At 32.0% G+C, this 25,695-nt stretch overlaps 1 protein-coding gene across 1 annotated transcript in view; it reads right to left on the reverse strand.

Moving 5' to 3' along the window:
* LOC125051272 (laminin subunit alpha-1) overlaps window positions 1-25,695 on the reverse strand; it is a 145,238-nt gene that overhangs the window by 48,533 nt on the left and 71,010 nt on the right. The gene's annotated exons all lie outside the window — the stretch shown is intronic.

Here is a 25,695-nt window from a genome sequence, read left to right on the forward strand (position 1 = left end):
ATTGAATAATATTTTTTCAGTGACGATTACTAGGCTCGCAGAAACCAAAGAAAATTAATGATTATTTTTTTAAAGAAACGTCTCTAAACCTTTACTAGTGCATCGACATATTCGTTGTATCTACTTGAATGTATTCATTAGTTGAGTGCCTAACAAATTCTTCATTGATTCTAACCTTAAAAGTCTTAATAACACTCGTTAGTAAATCGTATTGATTTGAACTCTGAGATTATATTTCAATAGCATCGAAGTGTGAAAACTACTGATTGTTATTTATTGGTGATTTCCAAAGATTTATTGGTAATTTCACAGATTTATTGATCGTTGCGAATTCAATTTCAAACTTCCAATAACAGATCGAGTTTAGGGACCATAAAATGTTAATAAAATTAATGAAAAACTTATTGTATGCCTCAATATTATATGTTGTATCGAAGTAAAACTATTTCATAACAGTTATTCATGTAAATATCTAAACAATAAAATATCTATGATTTGAAATTTGATTTTAACTTTTAGATTGTTGTTTATTTTCACGACATAGTTTCTTGCGAGTGCCTTACCAGGTTTATGCATAGGCATAGGGTAAGAAAAACGTTTGGCACTATTTTCAATGTAGAAAGGTAATTAAAGCTTTGAATCTTATGTTAAGTATTCTTAGATCCATACCTAACACGACAGGCTTAAGGCTAAGGATAGGCTGATTTTATTCACGCCAGTCGTCGGTAGCGACAATCCAGCGCGAGCGTCAGTCATTGTCAGCGTCCAGATGTCGGCGTAATTCAATAACTTCTATTCGTATAATCAAACACCCGACCCGCTGCGTCATCATCACCGCAAGACACGAAATAATTGCAGGTTTCAGCATCTTGATGGCTTGAAATCTTTCACAGTTCTCTTCTTCTCTTACAATGCTGTGAAAACCCACATATGGCAGAAGAGGCAGTGGCAGTACCTGAAAGGTCTCCCAATAAATGATTGTCCATGCCCATGGGTCGATGGGACAATGGAGTCGTTGCATTTATCGGCAGTCCTGCAGGCTCATTTGCCATATAAGAAAATCAATACATTCCAAACAGATATAATTGTATCTTGAAAGATGTTGAGTACCTTAGGGTCACATTTAATGTAGTACAACGAGAAATATGATAATAGTAAAGCAGTAATACAGCAATCATGTGTCATTAGGTGAATACAAGAGCATTGATCATAATATTAGAATAGCCAGTTCTGCTCTCGCTCTACATTCTCTATACAGATATCAAGTGATTGCCTGCTTAATGTGAAATAAACAGGGCTGTATTTATAGTTTTCTGGTTTAAAGTATCTTGTATAATAATTTAGTCATTGAGTTTCAATTCAGAACAATCACGAAGTTTCTAAAGTTTGATACCTTTTATTTTAAATATTTCGTTAAATATCTCTCTCTGTATAATATGTCGTAAGCAAACAAGAAACAAACATATATACAAATACTAATACACAGAATATATTTTTGTCTTACATTCCGAGTCCCCCTGTGACCTTTCAAGACAGTTAGTTAAGTCATTTTTGCTAACTTTCCCTAGTAAAACTTTTTTGAATTACATTTATCTATTGTTATGATTGGGTATATTTTTTTAAAATGATAAGTGTATATATCAATATGAAACCTTTTGATTGATGTATTTCAATAGGCAAATAAAGAATAAGACTATAATCACATTTAGTAACATATATAATAACAATTAAAAGCCTTCATTATATTTTCACTCAGTCTTGGCTGAATTCGACCCTGGTGCATAATAATGAGGTGCGGTCAGAATCGGCGTTTTATAGTAAATATGAGATGAATGTTCAGGATTGCTTAATGTTTAAATAATTACTTTATTTATGCGCGTTTATGAATATTCTCGCTGGTAAACTGTTCAGCGAGGAATATATTATCATTTGCGTGCTTTGGCTCAGATTGGATTTGATTTACACCTTTTCATGTATAAACAGTTAGATACTAAATATATAGAGGTAGGAAGAAACGTTTTATTTTTTGGTTAATATATGACACTGTAAACCAATTAATTCCACTACCTATACTAAAAGTAGCTCACGCGAATTTATTTGCATGGAATTGGGTTTCGACATCTTAATCAAAATCGTATGTTACTCTATAATCAGACAATATTGATAAATATTTGTAATAGTAAAGAATTTTGAGGAATCGCTGTATTCGGTGATTGCTACAAATAAAACTCAATTAACAAATCTGACTATCCAACCAGTAGCACTATAGCCTTTTAGGTCTGGGCCTCAGATTTCTGTGTCTGTTTCGGGATCATTTGTTTTTTTCTATAGCCAAATAATTTCCTTGTGTGCACGACACACGCCGTCAACTTTTTGGGTCTAAGGAAACCGGCATGCGGTTTCCTCACGATATTGTCCTCCACCATACGAATGTGTGTTAAATTCGCATATTGAAAGTACATTGGTGCACATTCGGGGAACGAACCTACAACCACTAGGCCAATATTGCGTTTTATAAGTTTCAATATCGAGTTCAGAAAAAATATAAAGTCTAAATTTATAAACATATTTTTAAATAAATTTCACTATATTATGCTGAAGCTTAATGTGCTTCTAGCATTTACATTTTAATATAATTGTGTTAAGTAATACAGATCAAATCAGGTTTTTATTGTCATGAAATAAAAGTTTAGTTCAGAGGTCAAAAATATGCATTTAATTACTTAGAATCCATAGTTTTTATTAATTCCATACATTAAATATCAGTTTAGTATCAAGTCAACCGCCCTCTTCATGAGATATCGGAATATGTCAACCGATTTGTAAGATCAAAATACATTAGCGCCTCGTCTTACTCGTGGCTAATAAAAATTATAGCCATAATAAGTGTCTGCAAAGTGGTCAGCTACTGTTTGATAGATGGTGTGGTAAATGGAGTAGAAAATCATTAAAGCCGGTATAGCTGCGCCGGCGGCTGCGGTCGCGACCGGTTCAATGTATTATATTATTGTATTGATTTGAGAATCGTTGTGTTTATTTTCTTTAATATATTATATATTATTATATATATTATTAGAAAGAAGAAAGGTTTGATTTTTTATTTGTTTGAAATGAATAGGCTCCGAAACTACTGGACCGATTTCAAAAATTCTTTCACCGTTGGCAAGCTACACTATTCCCGAGTGACATAGGCTATGTTTAAAAAAAATAAAATGCTACAATAGCATATTAAACTACAATTTAATGGCATAACCACCAAAAAAGCATGGTGGATTGGTGTTCTCCTGCCTTTTCTCTTGAATAGTTTACTACTATGTAATAAAAATAAAAATCAGAAGGTACGACACAGCATCCTTAACATGAACAATACGTTAAAACCAATACGTACGTAAAAAAAACAATATTTTTTATATTGAATTGAATAATTTAAGTGCTGCGCGTGCGTTGGATCCATAGAAAAGCACATCCATCGGTCAAGTAGTCTACGTGTAGAAAGCTACATTACATGTATTGAAAATTGATAGATAGGGAAACAGACTCCATGCTGATAGTCACATGATCGTATCGACAGATATGAATACAACGCGTGTTGTGCATGCTTTTACGGTAAATTTAACCAAGAAGGTTGTAAATAAATTTTGATACGGATGTAATGAAGAAACTATAAGATGTATTCAAGAAATTAGCTCTTAAAAAATGCTGTACGTAGAATTTATTTAAAATATATATTTTCTTTATATTATTACGTCATTTTCCCGAAGGCAGAGACCACGGATTTGCACTTTCCCTCTCTCGCTTTATCCACTTTCATGACATTGCATGCTTGCTCGTCGGTTACCCCATCCTAAGTACCCTCCTTTACTTGTCCCTTCTCTTGTACCTCCTGGATTTGGGCCAGGTATGTACGATAAGGTTTACCCAACCTATTAAACCATCCACGGTTGCCTTATATATTCTTCTTCTCATTTATCCGTTTAATATGGATAAACCACCTAAGCATGCCCTTGATTATCCGTTTTAAAGAAAATTGATTAGCATTGTCACTGTAGGTTAAGTACCTTTAGCAATCATTTCAAAACTAAAGTACACTTTGCACCATAATATCCAAGCTTATAACATTTTATGCCTAGGTTACGCTACCAAGATCCTAATCTCGTTTTCAACTCAAATTTCACTAAATTAAACCTGGCACAGAATACGGCGAAACGTTGAATAGTCTAAAAATCGTAATCACTTAATAATTTGATAAATTGTTTATCATTATAACTATAGAAAGGTATACACCATACCTTTCTATAGTTAGGGTCTGTTTCACAATGTATGGATAAAGTACCAAATAGCTATGCAACACATAAATTATTTGGAAGATAAATTGTGCTATTTGACATTCATCGGACTCATAACTTATGATGGACTTTATGTGACGAATAGCGTTATCTGATAGTCGTGAAACGCAACAATAGTGTTTATCCTACCAATAAGTAATAAATAGCTAATTTGGAACTTATATAGAACTTATCCGTACATTGTGAAACAGACCCTTATAATGATAAACAACACCCATAGGTGATAAGATAAAAATCTTTTGCAAAGTGAATGTTGTGTTAAGCCCAGACGAATGTCAAATTGTGATCGTTTTTTAATGTTATAATTTATTAAAGTGTGTTATTGTCATATGAAATCGACATAAGTTTAACAAGTGTTTTTATAGAGTTTTCACTCGTAATATCATTCTGTGGTTATTGGCAATAGGCCACACAGCGCACCTGCGTGAAATTTAATAATAAATTGAATTTATTGCTACCAGTGGGCTTAAATGTCGGGTAAATAACGACAAGTTAGAACTCAATAATGTGTTTAATGCAAATTCAATATCAGAGTGAATTTACTACGTGAGAGTACTTAAAGTAGGTGGTAATCTAATGTATAGATGATTTAGTGTTTATTACTTTCATTGTAGATTAGTTCGCAATATACCTACGGTAGTTCTAACAGTTAAATTTTGGAGAAATATTTGCTCCGCGTATAAAAGCAGAATATAAAAAAAAACTAAAAATAACAGGCAGGACTTAGCTTTCTGTATCTGTTTGGAGATCATTTTTTTAATAGGCAAAATAATAATGATATAAATAGATAAAATTCTTAAGCTTTCTGTGCCGGACAAACGCCGTCGACTTTTTGGGTAGTCATGTCGGTTTCCTCATATTGCTTTCGTTCACCGTACGAGCGGCTGTTAAAAGCGCACAGACAGAAAGTGCATTGGTGCGCAGCCGGGGATCAATCCTACGACTTCAGACATAAAAGTTGCAAGATGCGGCCACTAGGCCAACACGTTCTTGCTGTATAAAAAGATGTAGAAAAAATGTTTATCATAAGGAATATAAAGCAATCACTCGAAATACCAAATGTGATATGAAGAAGCAGAGGCGGATGTGCTTAAGGGCTTTTTGGGCTGCAGCCCAGGTCCCCGTGGATACAAATCCCCAAGTCCCCTTTGAAAACAAAATATATAATATAAAGCGATATTTTTAATTTTAGAAAACATCTGTAATTTTAAAAATCCAAGTTTTCGATCGTAATAGCCCAGAACAAATTCACAATCCGCCCATGTGAAGATGTGAGCTTTGTTTAAATATTACTGCGCTCTAAGATTTACTTGTACATTGATTCCTAGGCCCAGACGGTAGCCGTAGTGCTAATGTCTGTGAACGAGTGCTAATCAGTGCACGGAAATGGCCACCATCAGTGTAACTGTACCGCGGATATAATTACTGAACTAATATTATTTCATATGTCTGCGTCTGTTTATATCTGAGCAAATTAATTTAAGATACAGATACGTTAAAACTTATTAACAAAGTTCTTACATTATTTAAATATTATTGTTTAAAATACATCAATGTGTAAACTATGTCGAAGATACAACGACCATTATTTTATTCTGTCTTTTCCAGAAAAAAATGTAAACATTATTTTACACAGTGATATCGATTTATGAATCTCTATAGATTGTAGAAGGTAATGCGTAGAAAATTGTACAAACGATTTTATACGACAATATGAGAAAAGTTGTTATTTTAATTTATTTTTTGGATTCACCAACGTTTAAATGCTATCTAAAACAATTTTAATTAAAGCACAATAATTATTTATATACAATGTTAATATAACAAAATGTACACAAACAATAACAATTCTTTGATTTATCACACATTTTAATGTATAACTATTATTTTTACTATGTAGGTAAACATATTATATTAAAATGTGTGATAAATCAAAGAATTGTTATTGTTTGTGTACATTTTGTAGAGCTTTCATTTCAGCCTTGATCTATCCATAAAGCAAAATTTTATGTATTTGTAATATTGTTTAAAATTTACGAGTTCAAAAGCCACCTGTTCTCTTGCTATGATTGTATTAGCAAAACCCGAAAGTACTGTGTGTTTTATTGGGGAAACAATAATTATTTTTAGGTTTCAGGCACACGCGTGTGAGGTATGCGGAATTACTTAATTCGGAGTTTGAACAAAGCACTATGCAACATGGTAACTAGATAAACCCTTAGTGTTTTTTTACTCATAGTTTATTTTTATTTATTTACTCTTTGTTGCATTATAACATAAAAAATTAACATAATTAAACATGTAAAGGAAAGGCAATTGGCGGCCTTATCGCTTTCAAGCGATCTCTTCCAGGCAACCACTGTGGGAAAAAAATACAAAGAAAATGTATTAAATTACATAAGGTAGGCAAAAAGTGTAAAAAAAGAAGAAAAAGAAACTAAACGGGAAAAAAAAATAAAAACTAAACTAATAAAGGCTACATGAAAAAAAATATAATAAAAAGTGCACATGAATCAAAATAATTTAATTTAAGATCAGTCTCACGTCAGTTAGAAGGTATTATTAAAGTAAGGGATACGATGTGGACAGGTAATGTTTGTACAGAAGAAATTTAAAGGAAGATAGCGAAGGAGCTAAGCGAATAGGGACTGGAAGTGAATTCCATAGCCTAACTGCAGAGATCTTAAAGGACTCCTAAGAAAGGAGGAGTTATGTCACGGGATTTCAAGCATATAGTTTTCGGAAGAAGGTGAGCTATAGTTATGGGATTATCCCAAAAATTTGAAATTTTGAGATAGGAAGGAAAAGGGTTGAACAGGATGGAATATAAGAGATGGAGAACATGAGCATCGCGTCGCTGACGAATTTATAATGTTTAAGCAATAACAAAAAAAAAGACACACTTTTGACGAATTATTATTTTTCCTTGACGAGGCGTTCTAATGTATCTAATGATGGTTAGATATAAAAATAAATTATATGATTGCCATCCATCACGATCTCCGAGTTTATTAATACCAAAAAAACTAAGTGGGCGGAATGTCTGCTTTTTATCGAATTAGTTATCATGACTGATTGCGTATTATTTTTTAAGCTTTATAACACTCGTTTACTCTTCACCGCAAGACGTATAAAAAACATTGACTTGAACTCATCCTTAAAATCATGCATACATCCGTAATAGATTTTTGGTGCCACCGTTCTTCACAAATGTTGGTGAGTTTTAGTCAGATTTATTCGATACATAATTCGTAGTTAAATGAATTTAATTTTTTAAATAATTTTATATGCATTTACGAGTTCAAAACCTATTAACTTTTTTTAGCTTTTAAAGGGGAAATGCTGCCAGTATCTTCGGAACTTTGCCTAAAGGGACTCCTTTTAATAAAATATTTTAGTTATTATGTTTTAAGGTTAGTTATTGTTTTTAGTTAAGAAACAGAAGATTAAGTAAATCAAAATATTTTTCGAGATATGCGACTTACAAAATTTTCTGATAAACATTTCTTTTCCTAAATTTAAGAAGCGTAAATATTTCACCTCGAAACCTCCACTCATAAAGTTCTATAATCGGACATCGCTGATTTTAATTAAATATTAATGCTAATTCATTAGAAATCGATAACTTTTCACTTATTACTGCCCAGTCGTGCTAAGTCATTCCCTGATACGATTTGCATTCTAACGCGTTCAGTTAATTAATAATTATCGATTAGATAAGTTCATTTGAACTTTCATATAAAATATTTTGTTAATATTTTTTTTAGTTTGTAAAAAATATTTGATATATCATAATATATTTATGCTACATACATCCATTATACAACACATTAAAAAGTTTAGTATCTTATTAACACATAAGAATCATCACAAACATAGGAAAAAAAATACAAACTTACTTTTTAAATTAAAATTAAATGTTTACTTTCTCGTCCATAAATAGGATATTTTGCATTTAAATGTCGCTGTTTACAGAGTGTCTATAAGCGGCACTATCATAATAAACCTTTTTAATTTATTATCAACTTGCTCTATAACTTGGTATTATAGCCTTCGTCTTCGGCCTCTAACGGATACTAATATAAATTAACTTGGGGCTCTTTAAACTAATTTTCACTCCAGTATATCTCGGAGTTCGGTTTGCCTCTTGGCAAAGGCCTCGTCTAACCCTTTCCACTGGTGTCTATCTTTTGCGACTCTTCTCCAGTTGTAGCCTGCTGTTAGTTTCAGTTCGTCCTGCAATCTCTTGCGTGGTCGACCTCTTCTTCGTTTTCCGTCTCTAGGGTACCATTCCGTCACAATTTTGCTCCATTTTTCATGAGAGCTCCGTAGCATATGACCCGTCCATCTCCATTTCATTTGGTCAATCTTAGTGAGAATGTCTGTTACACCTGTTCTAGCTCTTATGTCTGAGTTTATTTATCTAATTTTCTTATGCTCAGCATGCTTCTTCTTCTCTTCTTCTAATTTTTATAATATATTCTACATAAAATGCTTTATAACCTCACTGTACAGATAAAGCATCTATAGAAATAGATTTTAATGTTACAAGTACATATGAGATTGTAAGTAAAAGTATTATTTCTAGCTAATAATAATTGTGGTCGGCCGAGGTCATCTTTTTGAAAAAAAATGGATAATATGCATATATATGTGTAAGGAAAACATAATATATTTTCCTATACAAACTCTTGTCTACATTGTATTTTATATAAACTCTTTTGTAATGTTGTCTTTGCCGTCTGATCGAAGATGTTTAATTTATGTCACTTGACATAATATATGTAAGATATTTTAATTTTTTCATAATATTATTTTACTTTATAAAACCTAGAATATAGGCTTTAAATGTTGTTTCTTTTGTATTCACAGATAAACGCAGTTGCGCCAAATTTATTCCCAGTATAAGCGATAGATACTATTATATATGTATAACGAGAACAATACATTGAAATTCAGAAAATGCTTTTTTACACGCTTTATATTAGCTTCACCTGTTTGTATGTATGTATGTATGTAACCGACTCCTTCGGACTCGATTTTGACCCACTTTAAACGGACAGATTTAATTCAAACTTTGTACACTTATAAAGAATCAGCGACAATATAATAATTTCATAGGTTTATCTCGAAAAAACAATGATTTTCTTTTTAAGTCCACAAAGCAATACGATTAAATTGAGACAACACGTATTGCTGCTAGGACTAAAAAGTGGAAAATAAATATAGTTAAAAAAACTATAAAACACGCTTTTAAAGCACATCAAACTAAAAAGTGAAAAATAATTCCTAATTTAGGCTGAAAATGGTAATGAACAAAAAATACTGGTATAATTGTGAAAAACGATCGAGCAACCCACGCTTTTTCTTTTTTCTTACTTTCTTTTTTTTTTTTTTCTTTTTTTTTTCACTTTTTAGTTTGATGTGCTTTAAAAGCGTGTTTTATAGTTTTTTTTAAATTATATTTATACTTAAAATATTATACATCAGCGACCTATGCTTCTTGGTAAATTCAGAACCATATGAAAATGTAGGACGATTTCATTCCATTTAACAAAATTAAATAGCAATTAGCGACCGAATCAGAATGTATTTAATTTATTGCGGCCAGTTGGGGAATGGAATGCAGAGGCCATACAAGTACTCCATACTACGGACTACAGAGAACAGTCCTTTTTTGGGTATTTCAATACATATTTTACCAAGAAGAAAGCATTTTGTTAACATGAACTTTAATGAACCTTTAAAAAATATTATTTACATTCTTAAAGCGTTGGTATAGCGGTAACAATATTAATACATAATAAATTTGGGAAAATAAATAAATTAATACATTAGGAAACGTAAGATAATTAACGTAATAAAAATTTAAAGTAATTTCATGAATTTTCAATTTTTTTAAATCACTGTTCACTTCTAATATAATTAACAATATAAATTATTTGTTCCGCACTATTATCAAAGTATCTAACATTCCTAGTAAAGGAATGCACAGTGTCGCAATTACACTCAGGAATCCAACGTTGATAGGAAGAATAAATAAAGGATGGTAATTATCTGCCTTGTGTAATGTAAGCTATGATAATACATTTTGGCTATTTTTTAATAGGTTTAGCAATTTACAAATTTTAAAGTTTTCTGGACTGTACTTCGAAAGTCAGTAGCTTAACTTGCAGGCTTCGATTCCGGGTGAAAAATTGGTATAGTATTGGATCTGATCTAAGAAAACAATACAAAAATATGCGCAAATACTATTATTCTTGGTGGGTTTTTGTTATGTAAAGTCACCGGCATAATTCATTCATAAGTAAATTAATACTCAACAAGATTGGGCGATTACTATAAGAGCATTAAGAGGTCGGCTATAATAAAACAATGTGATACAGCCTCACATTACAACACCAAAATTCCTGTCCGTAACTCGATACTAATACATCAAGCCAGTGTCACTCCGGTCCCGGTGATTGACGGACACACAGACAGACACGCATTAGATACGGTATCATTAGAGGACGGTGAAAGTTGAGACAAAGACTTTGTGACACGCCCATGCGCATATATAGAAAAAAAAAGTATTTGAAAGACGATAATATATTCATAGCTAACACTTTCAAATCTCTACGTAAGAACAAAGTCCTTTTCGCAGTATAAATATTTTAAAAGTTTTTTCTATGCTGGTAATAAATTATATTATTATTGAAAATAATATCAAAAAATAATTTAATAAAACGATTGTTTAAAACATATAAAAAAACTTGCTTGTATATACCGTGGGATCCAACACGGCTGCGGGTGCCTACATGTTGCACCGCGCTATATTCCAAAAATTGTTACGCCGTGGCTGTAAGAATATTTAATCACCTTCCTAGAAGTTATACATCGCTGCCATGTAATGTTTTCAAGGGGAAGGTGATTAGGTTTTTAAAGTCAAGGTGCTTTTATAGCGTGACCGAATATTTAAAACATAAGTTTAACAATTACTTATAAATGACTTGACTTCTTATTATGACATTTGCATACCTATTTATATATGGATATTGTGCGGATTTTTCTTGTTGTTCGATTTTTTTATTTTGTACCACTATCTTGGCAAAAAAAAGGATTTACATATTTAAAACGATTGTTTATCAAAAAATTCACTGACTAATAAAATAGCATTGTTTAGAAATGTTGTTTGTAAGTTTTAGATTGTTGTTTATTTCCACGATATAGTTTCATAGCGAGTGCCTTACCAGGCCCATAACTAAAGTAATATATTTTTAAAATCAAAAGCCGCATATACAGTATAAGAAAAACGTTTCCCATAACCGACGTTTAAATTTATAATATTCACCCACACATTTTGCTTAATAGACCGTATCATCAGCAAAACGTATACAAATTAAATCTCCAACCATAATTTAAGGATTTACAAGCGATTTGCAAAAATGACTGTCATTAAAGCCGTTTAAGCCTGACCTCAAGGTCAAGGCAGTGCTCGTTCATCTCAACTCGTATCATTGAGTTTCATTGCCTATTATTACTAAATTGTAGTTTATATAAGGAAAATTATGTATACAATTTAAATAGGGAAGCTTTGATTGTTGGTTTTGCTACGTTCTCTTAATTTTGCACTTATAAAATAGCTTTTCTCCATTTTATGTTTATTTCTGCACTTGATTATGATAATGTACGCTATCAAAGGCTTATCTATGTTCAAGAGCTCAGGGAATCAATTACTTGAAAACCTTATATGATTTATATCGTAATACAGCGAGGAAATGCTGCCAGCATTAAAGGTACTACATAGATCAAACTTTTAAAATTTGTTTTAGTGTTCTATTTATAACAATAATAATAATTATTATTACTATGTAGGTTAAGAACATTGTAAATAATGTACATTCTAAGTTTTATACCGTAAATGGTAGATAATGCTTGTTCAATATTCATGATCTAAGTCGTTCTATCTTTAGGAAACCATAACCAATACTGACATTTCACACAAAAGGTCACTTAGAAATTACCGTTGACAACTTTTATAGGCTTTTAATTGCATATCTATGTTCAACAGACCATAGTGCTTGACCATAGAATGCTTTTATGTGTTGATTTAAATTATGCGGCTATTTTAAAATGAAAATTCCTTATTTTAAGTATCTATGTGCTCACACTACTACACCGTCCCGTATACAGCGTGTTGTATTAATTTTAGTACAATGAAGTTCCTCTCTCATAGCTTCGCCATAGTCATTGTCATAAAACATTTAAATGGCATATATTATGAGTAATTATTACGCATACGCCTGCGCTATATGTTATCTGGAAGAAACTGCTGTTAGCAGAAAGACCGCCCATTTACATCCCTTATCTTCTTTCAATTAATTTTTCTCCTATTTTGATGTAAATAAAATGTTTCAGTCGCACATATTTTTTATTCAGTACATTAATAAGTTCTTAGGATAGTTTTTCTTCTACTTATCTTGGTCTTCTATGAATTATTGAAAACAATAAATATAGTGTTGACGTATCTGACGACTCGTATATTAACAAGCACAACATAACAATTTTTTCTCTATAGTTTGTTTCGTACACTTGTTTACAATGTATCTGAAGGATGTTTGGCAAAGAGCCTCCTTGTTCTAACGATAATTCAATGACATCAAAGAACTCATTCATTTGTCCCGTTGAACCATGACCTGGGTAGGGTTATCAAACCAAAAGCCCGTAGATTTTTTTAATACGAATCGGAAACCTGATAAATAAAATATAATAAAGTTATACGTGTAAAGGAAAGCAATCCGGCAGAGCTCCAGTGCCTAGTGTCTATTAAAAGACGTTTTTAATTGTAGACAAAAGTTGAGGGACAAAAAGGTTTGCTTTGTGTTAGTTCCCATTACTAGTAAGGAATTTTGCAATTTTTTTAATATTTTACTGTTAAATGTCTTTTTTCTATTTTCTATGTCTTGCCGCAATATGGGGTGACCCGTAATGTTAACTTATTTTGTTAAAATAAATAAATAAATAAAAACGTTATGCATGAACTAAACAAAGTAGTTATAAAAACAGCTTAAAGTTACGTTAGCACAAGAGGGTTGTCAAATATTTGCAAATATTTCATTTAATACAAGTACCGTCCAAATATTATTGGCGATCTAAGTTGAAACTCTATGATATAAGACAGCCCTACCTGAGGTCAGACCGGGTCATGGTGATTTTAAAGTAATCACACAACAAAGAAGTGATCCGATGGATAAGCGAGAAAAAATGGTACAGGACCTCCCGACGTGAGGTCGTCGATCTACCCGTCTCTGATGACGGCTAAATTTCACTATTGGTCACTTAGTTATTAAGGAATTTGTAAACATAAGCGTTACTTGTAATAGAAATGTCGTATTTATTGAGCAATTCACATTTTAGAAAAGTCACTATTCAGATATAAGATGACGGCGGCAAACAAATGGTATGTTTATAAATGTAAATTTAATTGAGATTCACTAGTGATACTCGTATTCTTGCATTCAGACTATGGTAGCTTTGTTTTAGTCTAAACATTATTTATTATTAAAACTTCACAATACTTGTAACATTAAAGGTTTCTAAAGATCTTTAAGACAATATGGTAATTTTTTTCTACATATTTTCATCACTCGGAAATGGTATACCATGAAATAATGTGGTGTGGCATGCTCTCAGCTCAACCCCATAAAATTTAATTAAAACATCATGAATTGTGAAATGAATGAAAGAAGGTAGCAATTTATATTTATAACCTAACCTAATTTAATTAAGTGTAAATGAGACAATATCATTTACATTATGAATGTAATATCATCAGTTTTTATATTTTTTTAAGGGGTCCAAAGCCAGGCGCCTTCTTAATATAACTTGGGGTCATACAAGTCGTAAAGAACGATAGAAACAAATTTGAAGCTGTTTTAAGATAATATAATTAATTTAACACCATAAACCAAGAATAATACATATTTACGAATTGAGAATATCAATCAATAAAAATAATAGGAGTCGGTTTAGTTGCTTTATAGTTTATTTACGAAATAAATAAATAAGAAATAAAAAAAACAATCTTTGCTCTTTATAGTATTAATGTACATAAGAGCTTAGGTTTATCTTTAAAAATATCAGAAAAAAATCGCACAACTGTCTATATTATAATTTATTGACTTGCCAATGAGGCCTAGGCCAATTCGCTTAGTCAATGCATCACTAGTGATGTGCTGTATCGATAAATGGTTTCTTTGAATAATTTACTTGGGTCAGACTGACTGAGGCCGGCGCACCGGTTTCGCCGCGGGTGAATTTTAGGGCTGTCGCAGATTAGATTTATTTTAGTTTAACTTACAAAAATATTTAATTGTTCGTGTACCGTACATCTTTTTAAGTTTTGATATATATATATATATGATATTACTGACTTTGACTAAAAGAAGTTTAAGAGTCTCGGTAACCAAATCCAGACCAACACACATTTGAAGTAAAATTTTCTAATGTTCCCACGATTTTAAACGCTTGCTTTTTATTAATAAAGAACATATGAAAAAAGCTCTTTGATACTTGTGTTACAACCCTGTGGATTTCCGCGTGCAGTCCTCGGATTGATAAATGTCGACGTGATTGAGAGCTCTTTCCGTTGTATCTATGACACCGCGCCGCGGCTAAGTACCTTGGTATTATTTTACGTTTCACGAATTATTTACATTGTTTGTAAATAATAATGAATAAGGTTTATGATTTTTTTATGGTACAGGGGGCAAACGGGCAGGAGGCTCACCTGATATTAAGTGATACCGCCGCCCATGGTCACTCACACTGCCAGAAGGTTTGCAAGAACCTTGGCAAAATTCTACAAACAACCAATTTAAATTGGTTAAACTTCTGTGGCTATCTGGTTCCACATACCATAAAAAGCGCTCAGTTGTGGAAAGACGGACGTCGAGTTAATACGGGTGGAATTTCGTATTCTGCCTCGAGGACCGATGATAAAACTATGCTGCAGATATTAATCCAAACGACTCGTCTTCATTCAATTCTTCAAAAGTTTGAAGTCGGAACGTGTTCCGCCAATGACGACCTTCATACTCCATCAATAAATATTCTTCATTAGAATTTAGTTCCAATATTTTTTTTAATAACTCGCTAGAATTCTCCCCAAAACTCTCTCTCTCACTCTCGTGCTTGAGAATGTTACATCTCAAGCACTAGTAAATGCTTAAGTTAGTCAGCACTTAAACAAACGATATAAAATATAGGATTTATAATGCAAAATATTACAAGAAGTTTATTAATGAAAACAGACAACATCATTTGATGATTAACCTAACATAACGTATTAAAATTAATAATTCAGTCAGAACATTATATGTCACGTAAATCAATGTATGTCAGACTGTTCACTTAATGCGCAATAAATTCATATGTCATTTTTACCGGCGTGGGAACTTGCGGTTTAATTCCTTGGACATCTTTGGTAGAATAAGCTAAATTTGTCAAATTTCAGGATATTGTATAACTCAATGGAAATACATGAATTAACAAAATTAAAATATTTTAACAGCAATAAATGTAAATATCTCATGTTATATGTCTGTTATATCTCATGTTGTTTGATTTTGTTTCCTTTTTTTAAATGTTAATATTTTTGTTTTATTTAGTGTGTACTGTGTATAGCTCTCACTCCAAAATAGTATGGGTCCACTGAAAATCAGTGTTGCCGGTGACAGCAACTTAAAGCTGAGTTGACATCATTTTTGATTAAAGTGATGTTAAAAAAAATTGTTTTTGCTTTAATCAAATAAATATTTTTTCTTTCTTTATTCAAATAAACAATTTAATATAATTTATGTTTTTAATATATCGTAATAATAATTAAAATCGTAGAGAATATGTAATAAGTTAATCAAATTGTCTCCACAAATAATACAATTGGTCACATCTGAAGTGCTTAAATAAATAGTAATATTTATCTGTATTTTGGCCTAAATTATAGCCTAGACTCGTATATTGTGAAATCAATAATTGCTTGGAATGGCTGAGCCTTGAAATGTCGAATAGCCAATTATGTATTAACTACTTTATAATATAACCAGTTGGTCACGCATAGGGTTAATCAATGTGACTAGTTTGGGAGTCCATGGTCCGAAGCCGGAGGAAATGTAAAAAGGAATGTTTCGTGTCGAGATTATGGTAGTCGATTTCTATGCCTTTGAGTCAACTCACAAGATTTAGGGTCTGTTTCACAATGTACGGATAAGTTCTACATAAGTTCCAAATTAGCTATTTATTACTTATTGGTAAGATAAACACTATTGTTGCGTTTCACGACTGTCAGATAGCGTTATTCGTCACATAAAGTCCATCATAAGTTATGAGTCCGATGAATGTCAAATAGCACAATTTATCTTCCAAATAATTTATGTGTTGCATAGCTATTTTGTGCTTTATCCAGACATTGTGAAACAGACCCTTAATACAATTACAATTACTTAACTTTTAAACGATTTTCTTCTAAACAAAAATTTTTATGAGTTATCATGAAAAACAGCAATGTTACAATAATATTTAATATAACAATTAAAATGAAATATAATAAATGTTTAATCTAATGCTGCGTACGATTTTAAATTGATGGCGTGTTTCCTTTTACCTTACGTTATTGAAGTGTATTATTACGACCGTCTTTTACATTAGGGACTGCATACATCTATTATTTAATCCAATACGTGTGTATTATATAACGAACATTCTACAATAATATCAAGTAGTATTTGCGCTGCTGCACGTTATATCTAACTCTTTTTTCTTAAATTAAATTCCATATTCTCTATAAAGCAACAAATATTTTTCTTTATTATCAGTGTATTTTTAGCCGTAGCGTAGCTGGAAGTTCTGAGATAACGCAACTATGTAACCGCTTCGCTATACATAATTTCAAGTTTATACATAGCATATACATGATTCTATTAAAATATTAAGTAATATTATTGCGAACGAAAATGCTAAGGGCTAAATAGTATTCCCCTTAATATATACTGTAAGGAGTGTTATTGGACACTTCATCATGTTAAGTATCCAGTAAATTTGGTTCGTTTTAAATTACTGATTAGTATAGGCTAGATCGTAATGTGAAATGATGTCTAGAGACAATTTATTAAAAAAATAAAAACATATTGCGAACACATACTGATCAAGTTCATTATCTAAGGAGTATATCGGCGTGTGCCTTGCACTACGTATTGCTCACGGATAGATGTACGACGTCCCATTTATTGGAACAGATGAGGTCACCGGCTTATCTAAAAATCCGTTCTAATAACCTCATGTAAATTATCAGAGCTATATGAATGGATAGTTTTGGCAGCGACACAAATGCCCTGGGGTGAACGTCCGGCGATAACTCGATCTTATGCCCTCAATACGTAAGGCTATGGATTCTGGAGCATAATTTTCTTTTGATACGCGAAAACAACGTTCATAAAATCGATGGTACAGTCAAGTAGAATAGCTAAATGCTAAGTTTTTTACGATTTAATAACAAAAGGTAAAAGTAATATCAGAAATAGAAATAGAAGACGGTCACGGGTTCGATGTCAATTGTTTCAAATTGTATCTAAGATTACTTAATACGAAGTGAATATATATACATTTAGCATTTCGCATATATAATTAGATCTTATACAAATATAATTCAAGCTCATAAAAATTATTGTCTCTCAACTTTCGTGAATATATGTTAATATTTTTACAATAAATTTTGGTTACTTTGTATAAAAAGCATATTGTAAAGCACTTTGGGACTGTTGTGCAAACGGACAAACATGCAAGTCAAAATAAATTTATTAATTTGTTATATGCCGTGCGCACGTTGTCCTAAGTTGGAAATACATGTTTTTGTAAATTGTTAAAAACAGCCGTTTTGTTTCGCATAAAAATTGCTTCATTATACGGTACAGACGCTATAAGAAGTGTTTTTTTAAATAATAACCATGAATGTGAATTGTCCAAACTATATATCGCTTACAGATTAGTACGATAAGAGCAGAGCTCAGAAAAACGTTCCAACCCCAGTGCATTAATGGCTTATGAATTATACGTGTTAAATACACACTTTCAAAACCCTACCTGGAGTCAAAAACAGCATGCTTTAGAACCAGAAATACACACAAGATCAGAAAACAATAAAACATACAGACACAAACTTAAATTTATTCAAAAACGCATTAGCAGTTCAAACAAATTTACATATAATTGTATAATGTATATAGATTGTTTTTATTAGTTCGGTATGTCATTCATTATGAATATACTTTCTATGTAAGGAAAAAAAATTGTATTTTCAAACAAATTATGTCGACGACTGTACATAGTACAAGCACCAAATTAGTATGAACTTCGTTTTTCTCGAGGAGGGTTTGCAATAAAATTTTAAGTTTTATGTTGTTTTAGCAGAATCCATTCATTTGAAACATCTCTCTTTTAATAATGCTTGATAAACATTTTATATTTTTGGTCACCTTTTCAAATATTCCGACAGGGTGTTAAAAACCAGTTCTTGAAAAATCTAAATTGCTTTCATATTATACAAAATGTGTTTAAACTAAGTCTTAAGTTAATTTGAATTTTCACAAAGAAGTATTCTTGGGTGAGAAATGTGCAAAGCAAACAAATGTTATGTTGTTAATTTGTCTAATTGTGCTTAAAGCGGTTAAATGAAGTTATTGAAATTGGCTGTGATACAGACCAGTGTACTTTTCGTTACTACAGTTACATTAACGATACGCTCCTGTGATTATTTACTCAAGGTTTCCTAAATAAAACTTGATTAAAAAAGATTTATAATTCATGATGCATACAATTTCAATAGTTCAGTTACACAATGTGTTAAATAGTAATACCGGCGTAACAATTTGATTACAAAGTAGCCGAACACAAGGTTTTTATATGAACTTACGATTTTTTAAAGCTTTCATTAGAAGTCATTAGTGCGAGCTTTAATAACGTCATAATATGATATAGCGCTTCTTCGGGTTATCAGTGCACATACATTACAGTCTTTATGACACATTAAGGAAAAAAGTATATATACACCTCAGGGTATTTAGATGATAATGAGACTTCGGCAAATTACTTTAAGTTTTGCAAATGTTTAACTTCGGTTGGCTAAGTTGAAACTTAAAATTCCAAGGTTTCATACTTTAATTACGACTTGTAAAACCTCGTTTATAAAATTCTTATTAACTAATCAACTTAGTGCGTTTTTTTTTAAAGATTTGTTCTTTAAAAGAATACATATTTAAAATCAGGTTACATTCATTAGGCAACGGGCCTTATCGCTAACAAGCGATTTTTTCAGGCAACCCTAGTATGGAAAGATAAAAAAGAAATACCTACTAAGGGTAAAAGTACCAGAAGTGCATAAATAATTGACAAAAAACATTATCTAATATTGTAATAGTGTAGTTGAACACAATATATTATTCTATTAATATTTTTTCTAAATTGTCCTTAGTTGAGAAGAATTTAATAGAATCAAATCGAACTATGATTCCCATATTTTTTGTTCGCATTCGTTCAGGTTTTGGTCAGAACAGATGGTTTTCGACGAACGTAACAGTCGCTTACCAAATATAGCGTAGCAATACTATGTCAGGATTTTTGAAAAAAAAAAAAATACAGGATAAGAGATAGGAAATAGATTATAGGGTCTTGTACATACATTGTGGTGGTAAGTAGCCTGAATGTTCAAAGTTTGAAAAAAAAATTTTGTATCAGGCAACTTTTTTCTAAAATAAGATCTGTCACAGTACAATTGTATAAATTCATTTACGAGTATAGTGCGCTCAACGTACTCGCTCATGTACGTCATTTAAAAATTGAAAAAACATATCAGCATTATTGTCCCCTTAGATAATTTAATCACACTGTGTTGATCAACTAGATTATTATAATTATTAACGACTCTAATAAAGGAACATACCATGTTTTAATCCATACCACGTCTTGTGGAATGGCTGATACCGCCTGGTGGTAGGATTTGGTCGCGGTCGCCTCTGCGGGGCGCAAGACGCCGCACAGCATAGCAAATAGAACCTTTTGTCGCGGACTTTTTCAGCCGCCTTCAGCCTCTCTCGGGCGAGTCGGCCCGCACATCTGCGAGGGCCAGTGGTTTCTACAACCACTGCGACAGCCGCTAATATGAATAACCACCGCATCATGAGCACATCACGAACACAACACTATCTTAACATTGTTAGATTTTCATTGTCTAAGCATGTTTTCTATTAAATATTATTGAACTTGTCAAAATAAATACGATCAGTGTTTTTCGTACGTTGTTTGTGTACGTTGGTACACGTGCGTTCACGCTAGACACGGCGCGCGAACTGCACAGATTGAAGAATGAAGCCGCCTTGAAGCTAAACGCATAACTTTTTACGGAACCCAATTGAGGATTTTATTAAGTGTCAAACTCGTTTGTCTTACTACAGTTATACTAATTGGAGCGGTCACTCGCGAATACCATTGATAACTGCAACGGTATCGCAAATTATAGTATTGCAGATTTTGTGAACTTTGTTAACAATTTATCATGACTACGGGCTTTTAATACATTTTGTATGCTTATATGTTTCTTTATTATATTTCAATAAATTGTCTATAACGATAAAACTGCTACTTATTTTAAAACAGTTTAAAATATTGAGTTACCCGTTTGCTGATAGATATTAAATATAGATAGGAACTAAATATAATATTTATTTAGGCCTATTTACTTTATATTCAGCATGAAAGTTAAGCAGCATTGAAGGCTTTTAATTTTATAAACATCATAAAGTTTTCTAGCCCTGTCAAAAACATATTATTCTGAATTCTTTTTTTTAAACTTATCAAAATATGGGCAAATCAGACTTTAATTATGTGGTATTGTCTCATACGTGTCGTCCCAGGTAAACGTCATCAAAGTCTTATCAACTTAAAAAAAAGACAATTTAATTCTTTATAAATGCTAGAATCCTTGTGCAGTTTCCATCAGCAGTCTAATGAAGCCGGTATCATGAGACTGATAAACCGTGGCGGGTGGTCACCTGACTAGCTGCTGATAAATTGCTAATACTTCAGATTAAGCTGTATACAGCTTATCTTTGGGTCATAAAGTTTGATTTGTGAGTTGAGTTATTATTAATTAAAATAAATTCTATTTCTAGCGATCGAATTCATCGGACTATTACAGCCAATAGCAAAGTTAATAGGTAAGATAGAATCTATCTACGCACAAGAAATATTATTTTTTACTACACATATATTTAAAAAAAATAGCTCACCCACGTAAAGAGTAACCGTATATTTAAATATACAAAAATGTAATTCGATCCTCGAACAATGAGATCAGTGGCCGTAAAAACGTATGTAACACTCATTACACGTCAGTAACCTAATACTACATGTCATGGTGTTTTCATTTATGTTTGTTTAAATAGTATCTATATCATATAAAGCAGGGTTACTCTGTAATCTGTGGTGGGTAACAACCTTGCTCTGCCTTGTGTTCCCCAAATACAGTGACGAGATATGGAATGCAGTAATGAAACAGTAGAATGAGAGAGGGAGGCCCTCTAGAACAGATGTAGTGAGGCTGGGCAGGGGATGCGCAAATGCATTTCTACCTTAGATATTAAAAAGGGCTTATCTATAAAACATATGCTGATTTCCAATAATTAGCTGGAATTGGCGCTCTCTTACAATAATTTCAAGTATATAAAATAAGATGTAGCCACTTTACAATAGAAATATACTACTTCCTTATTCTCGTATGCACAAAGATGTCATAAGGCACAAGACATATAACAAAAGTATTATCTATATATTATCATTATCATTCATTAGATATTTTATACTCGGTGGCGCAAAAGTACTGGCACTAAAGAAAAATTGTTTATTTTTTTTATATGACGATAGTTTTCATTCTGTTGTTGAAAATTGTGTTGTGAACAAATGTAAAATACACTGAAAATAAACATAGACCGTTTTACTCCCCAAAAACGTGGAATAATCGTGTCAATGCTCTTACGGAATAATTTATCAGTGATAAAAACACAACGTGAATTTCGTCGACGATTTCCTGCAAGATCACCCGATCTGACGAGTCCAGACTTCTTTCTTTGGGGTTTTTTGAAATCTCGGGTGTATGTGAACAAGCCACAGCTCTAAGAGAAAACATTCATGAAGAAATAAGGAACATATCGCAGGAAGTATTACGGCAAGTTATGCAAAATGTCATAAATAGGGCTCAAATGTGCATCAACTCTGGATGTCACCATTTAAAAGACATCATTTTTAAATGCTAATGGTACGAAATTTAATGGCACAAATATACATTAAAAAAAACCTAAATCTAGTTTTCTTATTTAGAAAAAAATTTATAGCTGAACCAAATAGGGTCTTAACTTTTGCGCCACTCAGTATATTGTCTAATTCGACGTGACTAGGCTATTTAGCTTCAACGAAACCGTTCCTATAACCTACATAGCAATCCTTGACATGCTCGGCGCGTATTGAAATAGACTATTAGCAATAAATTCTTCATCATTAAACGAATTAGATGTTCGGCCATTAAAGACCCAACATAGTTAGCGTTAGTAGGGTAACAGAAATATCTATTACGGCTTAACAGTTGCTATATCGAAAATAATAGGGTTTTTACGGGACAGGAAGGATGTCAAATGAGCCGTGTACGATCGACTTCGTTGTAGTTAATATTTATGTCTTGAAGACAGTCTAAGTAAGGTAATAATTATTAATATCTAAGTAGGTAAGTCTACCAATTATAATATCCGCAAAGGAGTAACATCCATGGTCCCCTGAAATACTCGTATATGATAAAGATGGCGTGTTGCTTCCATCTTAACAAATGAACATACAAACACACTTTATATTTAAGAATACTATGCTAGTTCATTAGATATCTAATTAAGCCCTATAACGGTTGCTATAAATTATTTATCAAGGAGCGGTACTAATAAGAGCATAAATCCAGGCTCTCGAATAATAGCTCGCGGCGTCTGCTTCGACGTACCAGACTTGCAGGCTCCACCTAGCTTTAATAACAGGTTTTGTGTTTTGCTATTTCTAGGATTTTTTGAAAATTTCTGTTTTAATTGAAATGCTAAAAATATATGATACTTTGTACGATTTAAAATTCATATTATTTGTTTCAATCTCGAAAATATAACTGACGCTTTTTTACAAGATTTAAGATATATTTAAAATACTTAAAGTTTAAAGAATACGTAAAATCAGTTAAATATAGTTTTGTGCCGTTGTCAGAATTTTTAATAAACTGCTTAATTCAAATTTACATTTCGAAAAGTTTTTATATACATTTGAAGAATACCAAACACGGAAATGTGGTTATTCTTACATAAATTTGTAAGCAGACATAAAGCATATCAAGTCGATAAATTAATTCGTTCTATACACATGTTGACATGTTTATTAGGACAGGATAACTTACTGTAAATATCTACTTAAGGTCCAAAGACAAGACGATTATCATATGATTAGTACATTATTTATGTCCGTTTTATTAGAATTTAGAACAGTGAGCCCGATAGTGACTGACTGCCTTTGCTACTATGAAAGTAAACTACTAAGGTTCAGTTGTGTTTTTTATTCATCATCAGCATTTTTGTCTTTCTTAGGGAAGAAAATGATAGGGTCAAAGACAAGTAACAAAATGCTAATGCTTATATATATATAATTCTTCTGTGAGTGTGTATGTCACTGAACTTCTCTCAAACGACTGGACCGATTTTGATGAAATTTTTTGTGTGTGTTCAAGGGGATCTGGGAATGGTTTAGATTCACAAATAAGCCCGCCAGATGGCGCTGCAGTCGGTACTTTCATACTTTGCTTTACTAATTGCTTGAAATATCATGCAGGACAACGTCTGTTGGGTCCACTAGTGCTATATATTACTAGAATAAAATGTTTATTAAAACCAGTGATCAATTAATAACTGTGTCAATACCAACCTAATGTGAAAGTGAATTTATTTAGCTTGGAGATATAGGTAATTATTCGAAATAGCTAAAATTTAACTAACGGTAGCGTATATATAAAAACAAGTGCTCTGGGGAATAGTTAATGTTCCCTGGTACATTCACAATGAGGACGTCTATCGGGACTTCAATGTTGAGGACGTCGCCACAATAATCAAAAAGATTCTGGAGCTAACGAACAAAGGCTCCACTAACACGTGAATGTCGAGGCTTTTCAACTTCTTGAAGGATCACGGGCCTAGTGAGAAGATTGAAAAGGAGAAAACCATTCGAGTTTGTGTATTAGTGTGAGTGCACGTTAGTCTCAAGTGCTAAACATTGGTAAGTAGAAAACAAATAGTACACAAGAACAGAGTGTTGAAAGTTAAACATATTTTTTAGTAAATTATGTTAATTTCCAATTACATATTAGTCTTAAGTTGACTAAGAAGAATTCGTAAAACATAATTCGTGTTACGTATAAGGGACTTTATGGTAAATTTAGCTTCACGTTGCTCAAGATTTATTATTGAGTTTTAATGTAGGGCCCGATTTTATAAACTATAATTATGCCCGAAATCCCTGTTCGACAACACAACCCCTCATTGAGAATAAATGAGTATGTATTTTTGTTTTCAACAAAAATATATTAACAGAGCCCACGTAATTGTTATCAATTTATCAAATGTTTGCAAAGTAATTTTGAAGAATATCTTTTAACTGTAAAACTCGTTTTTGTGTTTTTTTATTATGATTACAAATCAACATTTGTACACTTCTGTTCACACAGTTTTTTACTGGTCTTTGTTAATCAAAACATTTTATTGTACAAGTTGTACGATATATATGATGATGATATTATCGTTCCTTATGCTGAAATGACATTGAAAAATGGTTGTACATATTATAAAATGCGATAGGTTAAGGAAAATCAAATTTGTGCTTTCGGTATGTATGTAAACAAAATAGATCCTAGGTTAAGAATGTTCTTACATATGCAAAACGTAGATGCTATAAATGTTCATTAATATATAACGTATACGGTAAGATGGCCTACCACCCCATTTAAATCCTACGTACGGAATCATATCGGTTATAAATTTTAAATTATTGAGGCATCGTAGTGTAAATTCCATTTGGAATTTTTTTTAATAAAATTACTTTGTGAAATCGATTATAAATAAGTACTAGCGGACGCGCCTGGAGTTTTAGCGGCAATTGATTTTTATATAAGTATATAGATTTACATAGGTATGAAAAAAATACAACACACGAACACTTATATAATGCCTTTCATCTACAGAAAATAAAGCAT

Source organism: Pieris napi, chromosome 7 (genome assembly GCF_905475465.1).
Source record: "Pieris napi chromosome 7, ilPieNapi1.2, whole genome shotgun sequence".
NCBI lineage: Eukaryota > Metazoa > Arthropoda > Insecta > Lepidoptera > Pieridae > Pieris > Pieris napi.